Source organism: Periplaneta americana, chromosome 13 (genome assembly GCF_040183065.1).
Source record: "Periplaneta americana isolate PAMFEO1 chromosome 13, P.americana_PAMFEO1_priV1, whole genome shotgun sequence".
Taxonomy (NCBI): domain Eukaryota; kingdom Metazoa; phylum Arthropoda; class Insecta; order Blattodea; family Blattidae; genus Periplaneta; species Periplaneta americana.
Genome location: NC_091129.1, coordinates 25388218 through 25403820, shown reverse-complemented (window position 1 = coordinate 25403820; position 15603 = coordinate 25388218). Strand labels below are relative to the sequence as shown.

Sequence of the window (15603 nt, the reverse complement as noted above, 5' to 3'; positions counted from 1 at the left end):
CTGAGTACTTCTCCCTGTGGGCAACTCCCAATAAATATTGTTTTATCACAAATGAACACGCCATTATTTTAGACACAAAACTCATGATTGCGATTTAGCTGAGATAAAAAGTAACGAATTTACCGTATTTTCCACTACGTGGGATAAATTGAAATGTCATACTTCGCATCAAGGGAAAAATTATTTACTCCGCAAAATAAATAATTACATACAGAATTATTTCTGCTTGTCGTTATAACTTTGGTCTAAATATTCGCTGCCTCTAGCCAGATTACTACACGAAGAGAAGATATTTTTTAATGAGGAATAATAATTAGTGGTAAATTTCCTTTCTATGTACACATTTATTTTCATATGAACAATTATGCTACAAAAGTACTTCTATATTGGTCATGTATTCTACTACTACGTTTATTTATTTGGTCAACATTTTTTACATGCAGAATAATTCACAAAAAAATTCGTGTGTATCCTGGAAAACGAAAATGTCCTGGGCCTATATAGATAACGTAATTTTAAGACGATATTAAATTATTTCATTTATATATGTATATATTAATTAAATGAAACACTAACAGTAATACGCGACGTTTCAGGAAGAAGACGAAATAGTTTAGAAGTTATTAGTAACGACTGTTCATAGTAAAGAGTTCATAATAATCAAATGTCTAATTTTCAGTGTGCGTAGAGATAAAATTCGTATAAAAAGCCTTACAAAACATATGAAAGATTGACAAATAATAACATATTGATTACATTTATTTATTGATTGAAAGAATTATTGTGAGACATATGAAAGAGAGACAAATAAATCAATGGTTGCATTTATTGATCACGTGAAAGTCTTACAGAAATTATAAATGAAATACATATGACAATGATTGTAATTATTGATTGTTTAAATTACAGTATATAAACTAATTTGCTACAATTTTAAAATAATTGTTAACAAATTTCATCTCTGACTTCAATGCACATTGTAACTTTCATGGTTTAGTACGTCTTCCGCTTTTTACGAAGACAGTACTATTAATGCGAGAGACCAGTTCGTCTCTTGAGTTCAATTTTTCTTTGTATACTTCACTATTCATCCATCCCCAGAAACAATAATCTGAAGTCTCCAATGAACGTGACTAACGCTACCGATTCTTCATTCAGAAAATGTTACAATTATGTTGTGTGTCACTTAGCGGCTATGTTGTATACATCACATCTTTTGTAACACTCATCAATAAATATAATCTATAATTCAATTGTCCCTCATTCAAAAATTTTGTAAGACTTTCAATGATTAATAAATACAATCTATATGGGCCATTTCTTCCTCCTTCATACCTTTTGTAAAACTGATCAATAAATACAATCTATAAGAATCATTTTACCTTCTCCATACCTTTTCTAAGACTGATTAATAAATACACTCCATAAGAGTCATTTGACCCTCCGTCATGCCTTTCGTTAAGCTGATAAATAAATACAATATATAAGAGTAACTTGGCTTGTCTTCATACCGTTTGTAAGAATAATCAATAAATAAAATCTGTGAGAGTCATTTGTCTCTCCTTCATAAATTTTCTAAGACTAATCAAGAAATATAATTTATAAGACTAATTTATCTCTCCTTCATACCTTTTGTAAGACTGAACAATAATACAATCTATAAGAGTAATTTCACCTGCCTTCATAACTTTTGTAAGATGATCAATTAATACAATTTATAGGAGTCATTTGACCTTCCTTCACACCTTTTGTTAAACTGATAAATAAATACAATATATATAAAAGTAACTTGGCTCTTCTTCATACCGTTTTTAAGGCTTATCAATAAATAAAATCTATAAGAGGCATTTGTCCCTCCTTCATAAATTTTCTAAAACTTATTAAGAAATATAATTTATAAGAGTAATTTATCTCTCCTTCATACCTTTTGTAAGACTGAACAATAATACAATCTATAAGAGTAATTTCACCTGCCTTCATAACTTTTGTAAGATGATCAATAAATATAATTTATAGAAGTCATTTGACCTTCATAACTTTTGTCAGACTGATCAATAAATACAATCTATAATAGCTAGTTATTTGTCCCCCCATAAAAACACTTTTGTAAGGCTGATCAATAAATACAATTTATAAGAGTCATTTGTCCTACTTCATACCTTTTGTTATACTAATAAATACAATCTAGAACAGTCATTTTTCCCTCCTTCATACCTTTCGTAAGACTGATCAATAAATACAGTTTATAAGAGTCATTTGTCCTCCTTCATATCTTTTGTAAGACTGATCAATAAATACATTTTATAGGAGTCATTTGACCATCCTTCATACCTTTTGTCAGACTGATCAATAAATACAATCTATAATAGTCATTTCCCCCCCCCCTAAAACACTTGTGTAAGACTGATCAATAAATAAATCTGTAAGAGTCTTCATACCTTTTGTTAGACTGATAAATAAATACAATCTATAGGAGTCATTTGCCCTTTCTTCATACCTTTTGTAAGATTGATCAATAAATACAATCTATAAGAATAATTTAACCCTTCTTCATACATTTTGTATGACTGATCAATATTTACAGTCTGTAAGAGTCAATTGTCCCTTCTTCATACATTTCGTCAGATTAATCAATAAGTCCAATCTATGAGTCATTTGTCCCTCCTTCGTACCTTTTGTGGGACTGATCAATAAATACAATCTATAAGAGTCATTTGTCTCTCCTTCATACATTTTTTCAGATTGATCAATAAATACAATGTATAAAAGTCGTTTGCCCCTCCGTCATAACTTTTATTAGACTGGTCAATAAATACAATCTACAAGAGTCATTTGTCTCTCCTTCATATCTTTTGTAAGACTAATCAATAATAAAATCTATAAGAATCATTTCATCCTTCATACCTTTTGTCGAACTGATCAATAAATACAATATTTAAGAGTCATTTGATCCTCCTTCCTACCTTTTGTAAGACTGAGCAATAAATACAATTCATAAAAGTCATTTGACCCTCCTTCATCCCTTTTGTAAGACTGATAAATAAATAAAATCTATAAGTCATTTATCCCTTCTTCATAACTTTTCAGAACATTATATATTTGGAAGTGATATAGTGTTAAAAATTGGGTATTTAAGATGTATCATACCTTTCGTAAGACTTTCTATGCGTAACATTCAAACAGCTGTAACTCCAGACTCATTAAAAATTGGACACATGTTTATATGAACGTTTTTACTGGACATAATCAATATTACCACCTTCTAAAATATTTTTATTCCTCCCTAATTGCTTCATTGCTAGACCCAACTCCACAGTACAAACCAACTATATGTACTGTTCCTCCTGAAACATCCTGTATAATTCGTTGCATCATAGAGATATTAATTTGTTGCGAATCGCATTATACATGACAAAGTGTGTCTATCCTTGCTGCTCTTTTTAATATAACTTAGATTTTTGTAAAGTTGATATTTTAATCCCAAATTGTTATCAATATGGATTATTTTGTTAATTTTAATTTATAAGTCGTACAAACTTAAATTTTGCCATGATCACCTGATCTGCATATACAGTAAAATCCACCGAAAAATCATCTGCTAGAAAACAAAAATTCATAGTTTAATTAATTATACGATTCATTTAATTTATGTATGTAGAGCTACTGCGTCAATACATCTCTTAGGATAAGATCTCTTGAATGTAAGATACCCCATTGTGGTCAGATATACGTAGTCCATAAAATGAATGAAATTATTATTAGCAAAATATTATTAGTACCATATGAAAACGTATGAAATTAGTAGGAATTAAAAGAGTAATAAAATTAATCATACTAATATAACTTACACAATTTTACTTTATTTTTAAGCTTAAGAATGTGTAATATCCCTAGCTCTGTAGTATTTTTCAATATTGAATTGTATAATATATTTTTTTCTCATCTGACTTAATCTAGCTGTAGTAAACAATTTAGTTTCTGCTAAATGACAGGGGGCATTCTTCTTCTATTATGTTCGTGATAGTCAGTTATGTACTTCATTCGATTTTTGTCAAAATGAATTCATATAATATGTTTATATTTCATCAATATTTATTTCTTCGAATGTAGAATACTCATAAATTAATTGTTTTGGACAATCAACTAGTTTATGCAAATTTTCATTCATTCATTCATTCATTCATTCATTCATTCATTCATTCATTCATTCATTCATTCATTCATTTATTTTATTCCATAGATCTTACATGAGCAATGAAGCTTTAAGATGTGGAACATGTCAACATTTTACAATATTACAATTACAATTTTTACAAATTTTTATAGTTTTACAATTTAGTAATTTTCTACAATTTTTACAATGTTGTACAATTTTTTTTTTTTTTTTTTTACATTTTGGCGAGATGTAGTGAGATGAAATGAGGTCCGAGGATTCGCCAAAATATTACCCAGCATTTGCCTTTTCGGTGGGGCAAACCTCGGAAAAACCCAACCAGGTAATCAAATCAAAGGGGGTAATCAATCAAAGGTGTTGATGCCAAGGACTCGCCATAGACCATCTGGCTTCAATCCCACGGCTGTGGAAAACCTCGGAAGAAACCAAAGTCCAAAGGGAGATCCAGCCCAAGTCCGAACGCAGCTCCGGAACAGCAGCCCAACGAGTCTGCCGACTGAGCTACATCGATGGCTCTACTAAAAGTATACAATACATAGCCAATCAGATTATTAAATTTACAAACGCAAACGATCATTCATAAGTTGAGCTATATTATAATACAAAACAATTTAATTAAATTTAAGGTATAAACAATTCAACCAGTTGTGATATACAGAAATTGATAATACATATCATGCAAACTACTTCAAATTACAAACACAAACAATTTATCAGTAGAGCTATATAGCTTACTATTCAATTTAAAGCATATACAATTCATCGGCCAAAACTATACAAATATATACAATACAAAGTAGCATACTTTCATTAAGCTATACAAATTTCTGCAATTAATATCAAGTAGATTAATTCAATTTATAATCATAAACAATTCATCAGTTGAGCTATACATATAACCATTCAATTTACAGTAGGTCTATATACAATTCATCAGTAGAGCTACACAGACTAGTAATCATTTTAAGAACATATACAATTCATCAGCCAAACTATACAAACATATACAATCAAATTAGTTCAATTTACAAACTTATTTTCGTTAAGCTATACAATTCATATGAAGTAGATTAATTCAATTTATAAGCTTAAACAATTCATCAGTTGACGTATACAGTACATACAATTCATCAGTTATGCTAAACAAAAAATACAATACATAGTAAACAGATTAAGTCAATATAAAAACATATTTTAGTTGAGCTATATAAAATTGTACATGTCATTTAAGTAGAATAATTCAATTCACAAGCATAAACAATTCATCAATTGTGTAGAAGGTATGAGTATGTAGAAATTTGGTTAATTCTTTTCTGAACCTTTTCTTTATAATATGTTTATATTTCATCAATATTTATTTCTTCGAATGTAGAATACTCATAAATTAATTGTTTTGGATAATCAACTAGTTTATGCAAATTTTCATGATACGTCAACACTTAAATTACCTACGTCAACTCCCTTGCACCATTTTAACGCCGATGTGAAGTTGTTTCCATAAAAAAACCTCTTATTTAAACATATTCAAAGTTAACATTGTAACTAAGTTTATAATCATTTTTGTCACTTTTTATTTTACAGAAAGTGTAAAACGAGATGTTTAGAGGCGTTTTTAGGCTTTTAAGGAACCCGGAGGTTCATTGTCGTCATTATATTATATTATTACTATTCAACGCGTACTAAATACTTGAGCAGGATAACACAATTGCACACATTGCGTTATGAAAGGACCGTTTTTTACGCTGCTGTACTCGCCAGGTACACAAAAGACGGACGGCGCGGCACGTGCCATATACTCCGATACCAAACAACTTCACTTTTCCTTAAGTCATCCCGCATCCACTGTCTAGTAATCACTAGTCTGTTGACTAAACAATATCATGATGACTTATATTTTCTTGACATGAGTGTCCCTCAGCTACGAGCATAGATATTATTTTCATTCTTCCTCTTTCCTCTTCTCCTCCTATGCACATTTGTGATTAAATTTCTTTCTTATGACGCAACGCAGAGCTCGCTCACTGGCCAAACAACCAAGGACAGGGGCCATTAACGCTGAATCGAGCTGTACATACTAATGTATGACGTAGGCTATACAACATTAATGAAGTGAAAACCAGAAATGTAGTTCGCAAAACTGAAATACAATTACTGGATGGTTCTGTTTGTATAAATAGAAGAAGCGTATGATATCTTCAAGTCTATAATCGGATCTAGTAATGCTGCAACACTGACGAATGTGCGCTCACTGCGGTTGCTTGCCTGCTATTTAAATTATCATTAGACTTGAATGTTTGAATAGCAGTTTGGAACTGTTAGGTTAGGTAAATAATGGCATGTGCATCGGGCAAGGCCTCGGTTGCTGGCGCGATATAATGCTGACAGACAAGGCCGGTGCTTGAAGCATGGACGTGCTATATATCACGCCTTGCCCACCGAACTGTCTGACCTGCCCAGACGTGTGTTCTCCGCGAGTAATAAATGAGATCAAAAGCGAGCGCCGACCGCATGACTGACCGTTCGATGGTGGGAGCCCGTCTGCCTCCCTTTTTGGTAATTGCAACGACATAAAAGATGCCGGGAATAATTCAACTTATAACACAGCCTCTGAAATGGAGTCGCAGTGCCTCGCAGTAGGGATCTTTCCATTGTTTTGTCCCCTACCTTTCGGGAGTTATTGTGTCACGCCCTGGAGGCCGTACAAGTGTTAAAAAGCGGACGAAAAATCATTACAAACTGTACAACTGTGTGGCGATATCCTACCGAGAGTGAGCGTCAATTAATGTGGAATGGAAACACGGATTGTTATCGCGTTGTGAAGATTAAAGTGCTCAAAAACATCATATTAGTGTGCTTATACTATCAACAAATAAGCATCAGCTGAATTCAGAATACGAGAATGGCAACATATTTTGCAACGCCGACATTTATCTTACAAATATAAGGTACTAAATAATAATACTTACTTACTTACTTACTTACAAATGGCTTTTAAGGAACCCGAAGGTTCATTGCCGCTCTCACATAAGCCCACCAGCGGTCCCCTGTGCAAGATTAATCCAGTCTCTATCATCATACCCCACCTCCCTCAAATCCATTTTAATATTATCCTCCCATCTACGTCTCGGCCTCCCTAAAGGTCTTTTTCCCTCCGGTCTCCCAACTAACACTCTATATGCATTTCTGGATTCGCCCATACGTGCTACATGCCCTGCCCATCTCAAACGTCTGGATTTAATGTTCCTAATTATGTCAGGTGAAGAATACAATGCGTCCAGTTCTGTGTTGTGTAACTTTCTCCATTCTCCTGTAACTTCATCCCGCTTAGCACCAAATATTTTCCTTAGCACCTTATTCTCAAACACCCTTAACCTATGTTCCTCTCTCAGAGTGAGAGTCCAAGTTTCACAACCATACAGAAGAACCGGTAATATAAGTGTTTTATAAATTCTAACTTTCAGATTATTGGACAGCAGACTGGATGATAAGAGCTTCTCAACCGAATAATAACACGCATTTCCCATATTTATTCTGCGTTTAATTTCCTCCCGAGTGTCATTTATATTTGTTACTGTTGCTCCTAGATGTTTGAATTTTTCCACCTCTTCGAAGGATAAATCTCCAATTTTTATATTTCCATTTCGTACAATATTCTGGTCACGAGACATAATCATATACTTTGTCTTTTCGGGATTTACTTCCAAACTGACCGCTCTACTTGCTTCAAGTAAAATTTCCGTATTTTCCCTAACCGTTTGTGTATTTTCTCCTAACATATTCACGTCATCCTCATAGACAAGAAGCTGATGTAACCCGTTCAATTCCAAACCCTGCCTGATATCCTGAACTTTCCTAATGGCGTATTCTAGAGCGAAGTTAAAAAGTAAATGTGATAGTGCATCTCCCTGCTTTAGCCCGCAGTGAATTGGAAAAGCATCAGATAGAAACTGACCTATACGGACTCTGCTGTATGTTTCACTGAGACACATTTTAATTAATCGAACTAGTTTCTTGGGAATACCAAATTCAATAAGAATATCATATAATACTTCCCTCTTAACCGAGTCATAAGCCTTTTTGAAATCTATGAATAACTGATGTACTGTACCCTTATACTCCCATTTTTTCTCCATTATCTGTCGAATACAAAAAATCTGATCAATAGTCGATCTATTACGCCGAAAACCGCACTGATGATCCCCAATAATTTCATCTACGTACGGAGTTAATCTTCTCAAAAGAATATTGGACAAAATTTTGTACGACGTCAACAAAAGTGATATTCCTCGAAAGTTACCACAGTTGGTTTTGTCCCCCTTTTTAAAAATAGGTACAATTATGGACTCCTTCCATTGTTCTGGTACAATTTCCTTTTCCCAAATAGCAAGTACAAGTTTATAAATTTCGCTATATAATGCACTCCCACCCTCTTGTATTAATTCTGCTGGAATTTGATCGATACCTGGAGACTTAATAATAATAATAATAATAATAATAATAATAATAATAATAATAATAATAATAATAATAATAATAATAATAAAAAATTGGGCAGGACATGTTATGCATATGGATGACTTAAGCAGCAGCGTAAAACGAATATACAGGCTGTTAAAAAAACTATCCAATATTTTAGGAGGTGCTAACATGCATCAACACAAGAAAAAAATATCTAATAAACATGAGTCCTACAACACATGCTTTCTGAGATCTGAACACTGGTTCATAGGAGCTGCTCAATATGATGTTCATTCATGGCAATGTATTCCTCTGTCCTTCGGCGTAAGGAATCACGCACTCTTTGAAATTGCCCTGGTTGTTCTTCTTCTTCGGCTTTTTCCCACTTATAGATTCGCCGTTTTCAGTTTCCATATAGGACTATATCTATCGTTCCAATCTCCTTCTTCCCAATTCCTGCCGTCCATTATTGCTCTGACATGGGTTTTCCATTTCAATTTTGGTCTACCACGTTTATTTTTTCCTGAAGGTGACCATTGATATATATTTTTTGGCCATATTTCGTTGCCCATTCTTTGTGCATGTCCATACCATTTCAGAGTTTGATTTTCTATTCTCTTAACAACAGATGTGGTGACGTTCATTTCTTTCCAAAGGAGTTTATTTCTAATTTTATCCTGTCTTGTTTTTTGAAGAGTTCTCCTAAGATAGTCGAATTCAACTGTTCTAATTTTGTTTTTTTGTAGTTCTGTCATGGACCAAGTTTCACTTCCATATGATAAAATATTCTGTATTATACTCTTGTAGATTTTAATTTCAGTTTCTTTTGTAATATTTTTATTCCAGATTATTCCATGCAAAGTCTTGGTAGCATTTTTTGCCAAAGCAATTTTATTTTGAATGTCTCTCTCTCATGTATCTATATTTGTGATTATTGATCCAAGATATTTAAAGGATTCACATTTTTTAATTTTTCCTGTTTCAAGTATGAGGTCACCCACATCTTTTCCTAAACACATATATTCTGTTTTCTGTAGATTTATGTTTAGTCCCGATTTTCTATATTCTTCCATTAGTTTATTTACCATATATATCATATCATCTTCATCCCCCGCAAATATCACCTGGTCATCGGCGAATAATAATGAATGTAGTGTTTTATCTTCTATAGGAATACCCATTTCAGAGCATTTCTTGTACCATAGGTTAAGAGCCTGATCTATATAAATATTAAAAAGAACTGGTGATAAACTGCATTCTTGCTTAAGGCCTTTATTCAATCTGATTTCCTCTGTCAATTTGTTCTGTATTTTTATTTTGGCTTTTGTATTACTATACATTTTCCTAACAATATTGATCCATTTATCATGTATATTCATATTTCTCATTGCCGTCCACAATAATTGTCGAGGAACACTATCATATGCCTTTTCTAAATCAATGAAAGTCATATGTAGTTCTCCATTTTTAATAGGATCTTCTGTTGTAATTGCCTAATCAGAATATATTATCAATACATTAACTTCCACATCGAAATCCACTTTGTTCCTCTCTTAATCGGCCTAGTGTCTCTTTGAGTTGAAAATTTATTATTTTACTAAAAATCCTTGCCCTGGTTGTTCTTGATAAACAAAAATCTAGGGAATTTAGATTTGAGGAACAAGCAGGTCAAGGTGTGGGACTTCCCCAATCAATCCAGCGGTCCTGAAATGTCATCTTCAGGTGTTCACGCTCATTACGGAAAAAATGTGTTGGTGTGCCATCATGCATGAACCACATCTGTAGTCTTTGCTAACATGGGACATACTCCAGCAAGGTACGCAGTACGTTAATAAGAAAGTCCTGATAATGAGCCCCAGTTAATCTCTGTGGTAGCACGTATGGCCCTTAATCTATCGCCAAGACGTCTTCCCATACGTTGATTGAGAATCAGTGCTGTTGCCTTGTTTCTTCAACTGCATGGGGATTTTCATCAGCCCACACATGCTGATTACGAAAATTCACAACGCCATCTCTGCTGAAACCCGCTCATATTCGCAACCAAACTTTTATTTTCAGTATTCCTTGCGACGTATCAGTACTCAATGCCAGGAGTGTCAATTACGGTAAGATTATCTGGTAGCTGCTGTATTGTAGGGCAGAAAAAGCATTGCCATAAATGGACATCACATTGAGCTCCTCCTATGAACTAGTGTTCAGATCTTAGAAAGTATGTGTTGTTAAAGGATATGTTTTATTCAACGACGCTCGCAACTGCAGAGGTTATATCAGCGTCGCCGGATGCGCCGGAATTTTGTCCCGCAGGAGTTCTTTTACATGCCAGTAAATCTACAGACATGAGCCAGTCGCATTTAAGCACACTTAAATGCCATCAACCTGGCCCGGGATGGAACCCGCAACCCTGGGCTTAGAAGGCCAGTATGTGTTGTAGGACCCATGTTTATTACATATTTTTTCTTGTTTTGATACATATTCTCACCTCCATAAATATTTGATAATTTTTTAACACTCTGTATATGAACATCTTTAACACCACAAGGCTACTGGGAAGACCTCAACGTAGATGAGAAGATAAATTAATTTAGAAGGAATGCATAGAAATGGGAATTACCAACTGGGAGGAACTAGCAAACGACATGGAAACGACATGCTCCATAATGTCCTTTGATTGATTGATTGATTGATTGATTGGTTGGTTGGTTGGTTGGTTGGTTGATTGAGTGATTGATTGAATAATTGATTCATAATAATAATAATAATAATAATAATAATAATAATAATAATAATAATAATAATAATAATTTTCATTTTTCAAATTCGAGCAGATATACAAATACATACTTCATTTATAAGAACAAGATACAATTTCAGCACATTGGCATAATTATACAGGGTGCTCCGTTTGGGAAGAAATATAATAAACACGTGATAAAATGAGAACTGTAGCTATTTATTGTTAAATAATTTGTACATGCATTATAGAATAATGGGAGCTTTGACCAAATTACACCTCAACGTGTCCACCATCGCCAACATGGCACAGGTCATATCTTGAGGCTAATTTCCCCCAAAACTGAGAATATCTTTGCTTTGAGATCATACACATCATTCTTCACGAAACCCCAGAAAAAGAAATCGGGTGGTGCCGGGTCTGGGGAATATGGAGGCTATAAATTGGCTCTTCTCGACCACACCAGTTACTAAATGTGTCATCCATGGACGTATGTTACCCAATAAGGTGTTACGCCATCCTGTTGGAACACGATACCCTGTTACATTTGTGGTTCGAAAAAGTTTTTCAACATGTCCAAGTATGGTCTTGATGAACTGTCTCCTCTGCGAAGATAAACGGCCCGTACACATTATAGCGACTTACCGCGCACCAAACATTAACTTTAGGACTAGCCTGTTCCAGTTCATATGAGATTTGAAACTCGGAACCCTCCGAACTCCATACTCTCGATGAAACCGCCGTTGAACAGGCGTTACATTTTCAAATTTAGCAAACCCAAGACACATTTAGCTCGTTGTTGTGCAGTAAACGGCATTTTGTTTATTCGGTCGTTGCTGAGTAACTTCTTTTGTTTCTTATGGTGTACCGCAACAATGATGATACAAAACTTCTGTGCTTCAGTATCACATTGGAACTGAAATCAATTCTACTGTATCCACGTTATAAATTTTGTACTCATTTTACTTTAAATCTTCCCAAATGGATCAGACTCTAATACGAGAAGGAACATATTATTTCATATCATAGAATCGAAATTTTAACGCTGCTGGTATGAAACATGGGTTGAACTATGACTTAGAGCTGTATAATAAATTATTTCTTAGTACCATGGTTTAGAAAGTATTAAATACGATGAGATTTCAACCTAAAATTTTAGAAATTATACATTTTGATTATACAACTTTTAACACTGTATTACTTCGGAATATGTATGATAAGAACTTTCTTGTGTTAAATATTATTAACGTACCTTGTTAACATGTTTCGACTTATTTTCGGTCATCTTCGGAACTGGTCGTTGTTGGTCTTGGCGCCTCTTGTTTCCTGTATGGGTGCGTTCGTAGTGTAGAGTCAAAGAGTGTATGTGTTTTGAAATTGAGTTGTGTGTTGAGAATATCGTTGGAGTGTGTTTTCGTGTTTCTGTATATTTCATATTGTTCTAGTGTGTTGAGTTTCTGGCTTTTTGGTTGGATGTGCAGTATTTCCATGTCTGTGTTGATGTCCCTGTAGGTGTGGTTGGCATTTGTGATGTGTTCTGCATATGTGGAGGTGTTTTGTAATTTTGTTTAAATAAAGTTAAATAGAGTTAGATAATATTAATTGCTGAACATTTTTTCACTTGGTTATTTAACGACTCTGTATCAACTACCAGGTTATTTAGCGTCGATGGGATTGGTGATAGCGAAATATATTTAACGAGGTGATGCCGAGGAGCAGTCATAGATTACCTAACATTCGTCTTATGGTTGGGGAAAACTTCGGAAAAACCCAACCAGGTCATCATCTCAGTCGACTGAGCTACGCCAGTGGTTTGCAAATATTAACCTTATTTACATTAGAATATAGGTCTTACACTCTTTTCGATTTGAATTACTTATTTTGTTATATACATTATTGTATACCCAGACGTTTGCGATGGGCAGGGCATGTAGCACGCATGGGAAAATCCAGAAGCGCACATGAAGTGTTAGTTGGGAGACCGGAGGGAAAAAACCTTTGGGGAGGTCGAGACGTAGATGGGAGGATAATATTGAAATGGATTTCAGGGAGGTGGGATATGATTGTAGAGACTGGATTAATCTTGTTCAGAATAGGGACCAATGGCTGACTTATGTGAGGGCTGCAATGAACCTGCGGGTTCCTTAAAAGCCATTTGTAAGTAAGTATGAGTTATTGTTAATAATTTATGCTATTTTCATAACCAAAATTTATTTTATTATTTTTTTTCTTTCTGCTTGTTTACAGAGCAATTCTGAGCCCCGAGACCACGAGCTTTGCTCATAGGGGTAAGTTCATTTAATTAATTATTTTTTTTAGTTTTAATATTTAATGTGTTCAGTTTTGTTTAATGCATTCACCAACCGTTACAGCTGGTTTTCGAAAACGGATTTCGTAGCTCCCTAAATTACGCACGAGTGAGTGAGTGAGTGAGTGAGTGATGAATCAAGGAATGAATTAATCAACTAATGAATGAATCAATCAGATAATGAATGAAAGAATAAGTAAATCAACTAATGAATGATTCAATCATTGTATGAATGAATAAACAAATCAGTGGTTTAATGAATCAGTCAATGAATCAATCACTGAATCCATGGATGAATGTATCAGTGAATCTATGGATGATACATTAATTGTGATGAGGGAAGAAGCATTATCAATTAAATAGTAGCCCTACACGATGATGATCGCGACCTTGCAAGAGGTCTTGGAACTCGAATATTCGTTAAATCGAACCTGAGACACTCCGCGAGACGGACGGAAGAGCTCTGCATATTGACTACAGAGCCAAGCGTTCAATAACAATAAATAATTTCTATTTTTCGTAACCGGTTTTGCACGACTGTAACTAACCAGCCATTATTAAAGTCTGAGTGATGTATCTTGTCTCACTGTGAAAGGAGAGAGAAAGAAGATATGTCTTACTTCGTCTGTGTTGTTATGGCGATGGGGGAGTGGAGCGGTGCCCTCCATCCATCCAGTGGCGGAAGGGACTAGTTGATACATTCTGTAGCACAAATTAAAATAACAAAATATCTCTCTTCGTACTGTGTAGTTCCGTCACTGAAACTGAGTTCCGGCAGCCTGTACAATAACAAGATTTTGAATGGAATTCTGAAAATTTACAACCCTCCTATAATCTCCACCCTCATTTGAACGGACTTGGTTTTATTGCTACTGACACAAGATAAACCTTACCAGGTATACTTAACCTAATGTTTTCAATTTCGATATTTTCTTTTCATATTCTATGAGCTGTCCTGTATTTACTGCGAAGTGTATAGTATACATTTCATTTTATAGTTCATCATCATAATGTAAGAAATAATGTTTTTTAAAATATAAATTTTGAATTATAATCCGAAGTCTGTATTATAGCAGAACAGTTATTTGAGCACGTCTTCGGAGTACAAAAAGTAATAATTTCAGATTATTGATACCAGCTCTCAGGTTCCAAATTCCAAGGATCCATATTTTCTCAGCAACACATCTTCTCTCTCTACTGCTTTTCTCCTTGAATGTGATTAGTAATTGTTTAACCATAAAATAGGAAATAAAAATGGAGATTTACGCCAGAGGTACGATACTTAATGTGTCCCGACCTAAGTCGTAACTCTCACTCTTCCACACTAAAAGCGCTATTAATAGTCTGAAGTATTTTATGATACCAAATCTGGCAGATTCATGAACACTAGAGAGAAAGGATTACCCCCTTAGCACCGCGGTACCCACCGACCAAGAAGCGCATTGAACGGTGTGCCAGACTTGGAGTAAACACGTAGCAAATATTTACAAAATAATTTGAAGTCACTAACTCTAAAATATATTGCAAAACTAAATATATAACAAAAATATGTCTCTATTGCGGACGCAATGAAGAATATAATTTAAAATTTTCGAGGCAACAACCTTAAAATTCTTCGCGATTTTGTTCTTACTTAAATTTCCTAGTGGTAGAGAAAATTGGAGAGGCATCGCATAACTTGGCTTGCTTCTCGAGATTATACTACATAATTATCCTCTGATTGAGATTCTGGCTGATATGTACATCAATTATCAAGTAGTACATCTCATTTGACGATATGTGTCAGAGGAAGAACAATTGTTTGTGCTCCTCTGAAGTCTGATTAGTGTAACATGTTACTAGTCTGCGAATTATTTATTTATTTATTCATTTATTATTTATTTAATTTTCTACTTTTGTATTTATTTATTCATTTATTTATTTACTTATTTA

At 34.0% G+C, this 15603-nt stretch overlaps 1 long non-coding RNA gene across 1 annotated transcript in view; it reads left to right on the top strand.

The window, feature by feature from the left end:
- The window catches only part of LOC138711549 (uncharacterized), a 418908-nt gene that overhangs the window by 247281 nt on the left and 156024 nt on the right, over nt 1-15603 (top strand). The window contains exon 2 of the long non-coding RNA XR_011335374.1: nt 13611-13651. This is a non-coding gene — a long non-coding RNA (uncharacterized lncRNA). The remainder of the gene's footprint in view (nt 1-13610; nt 13652-15603) is intronic.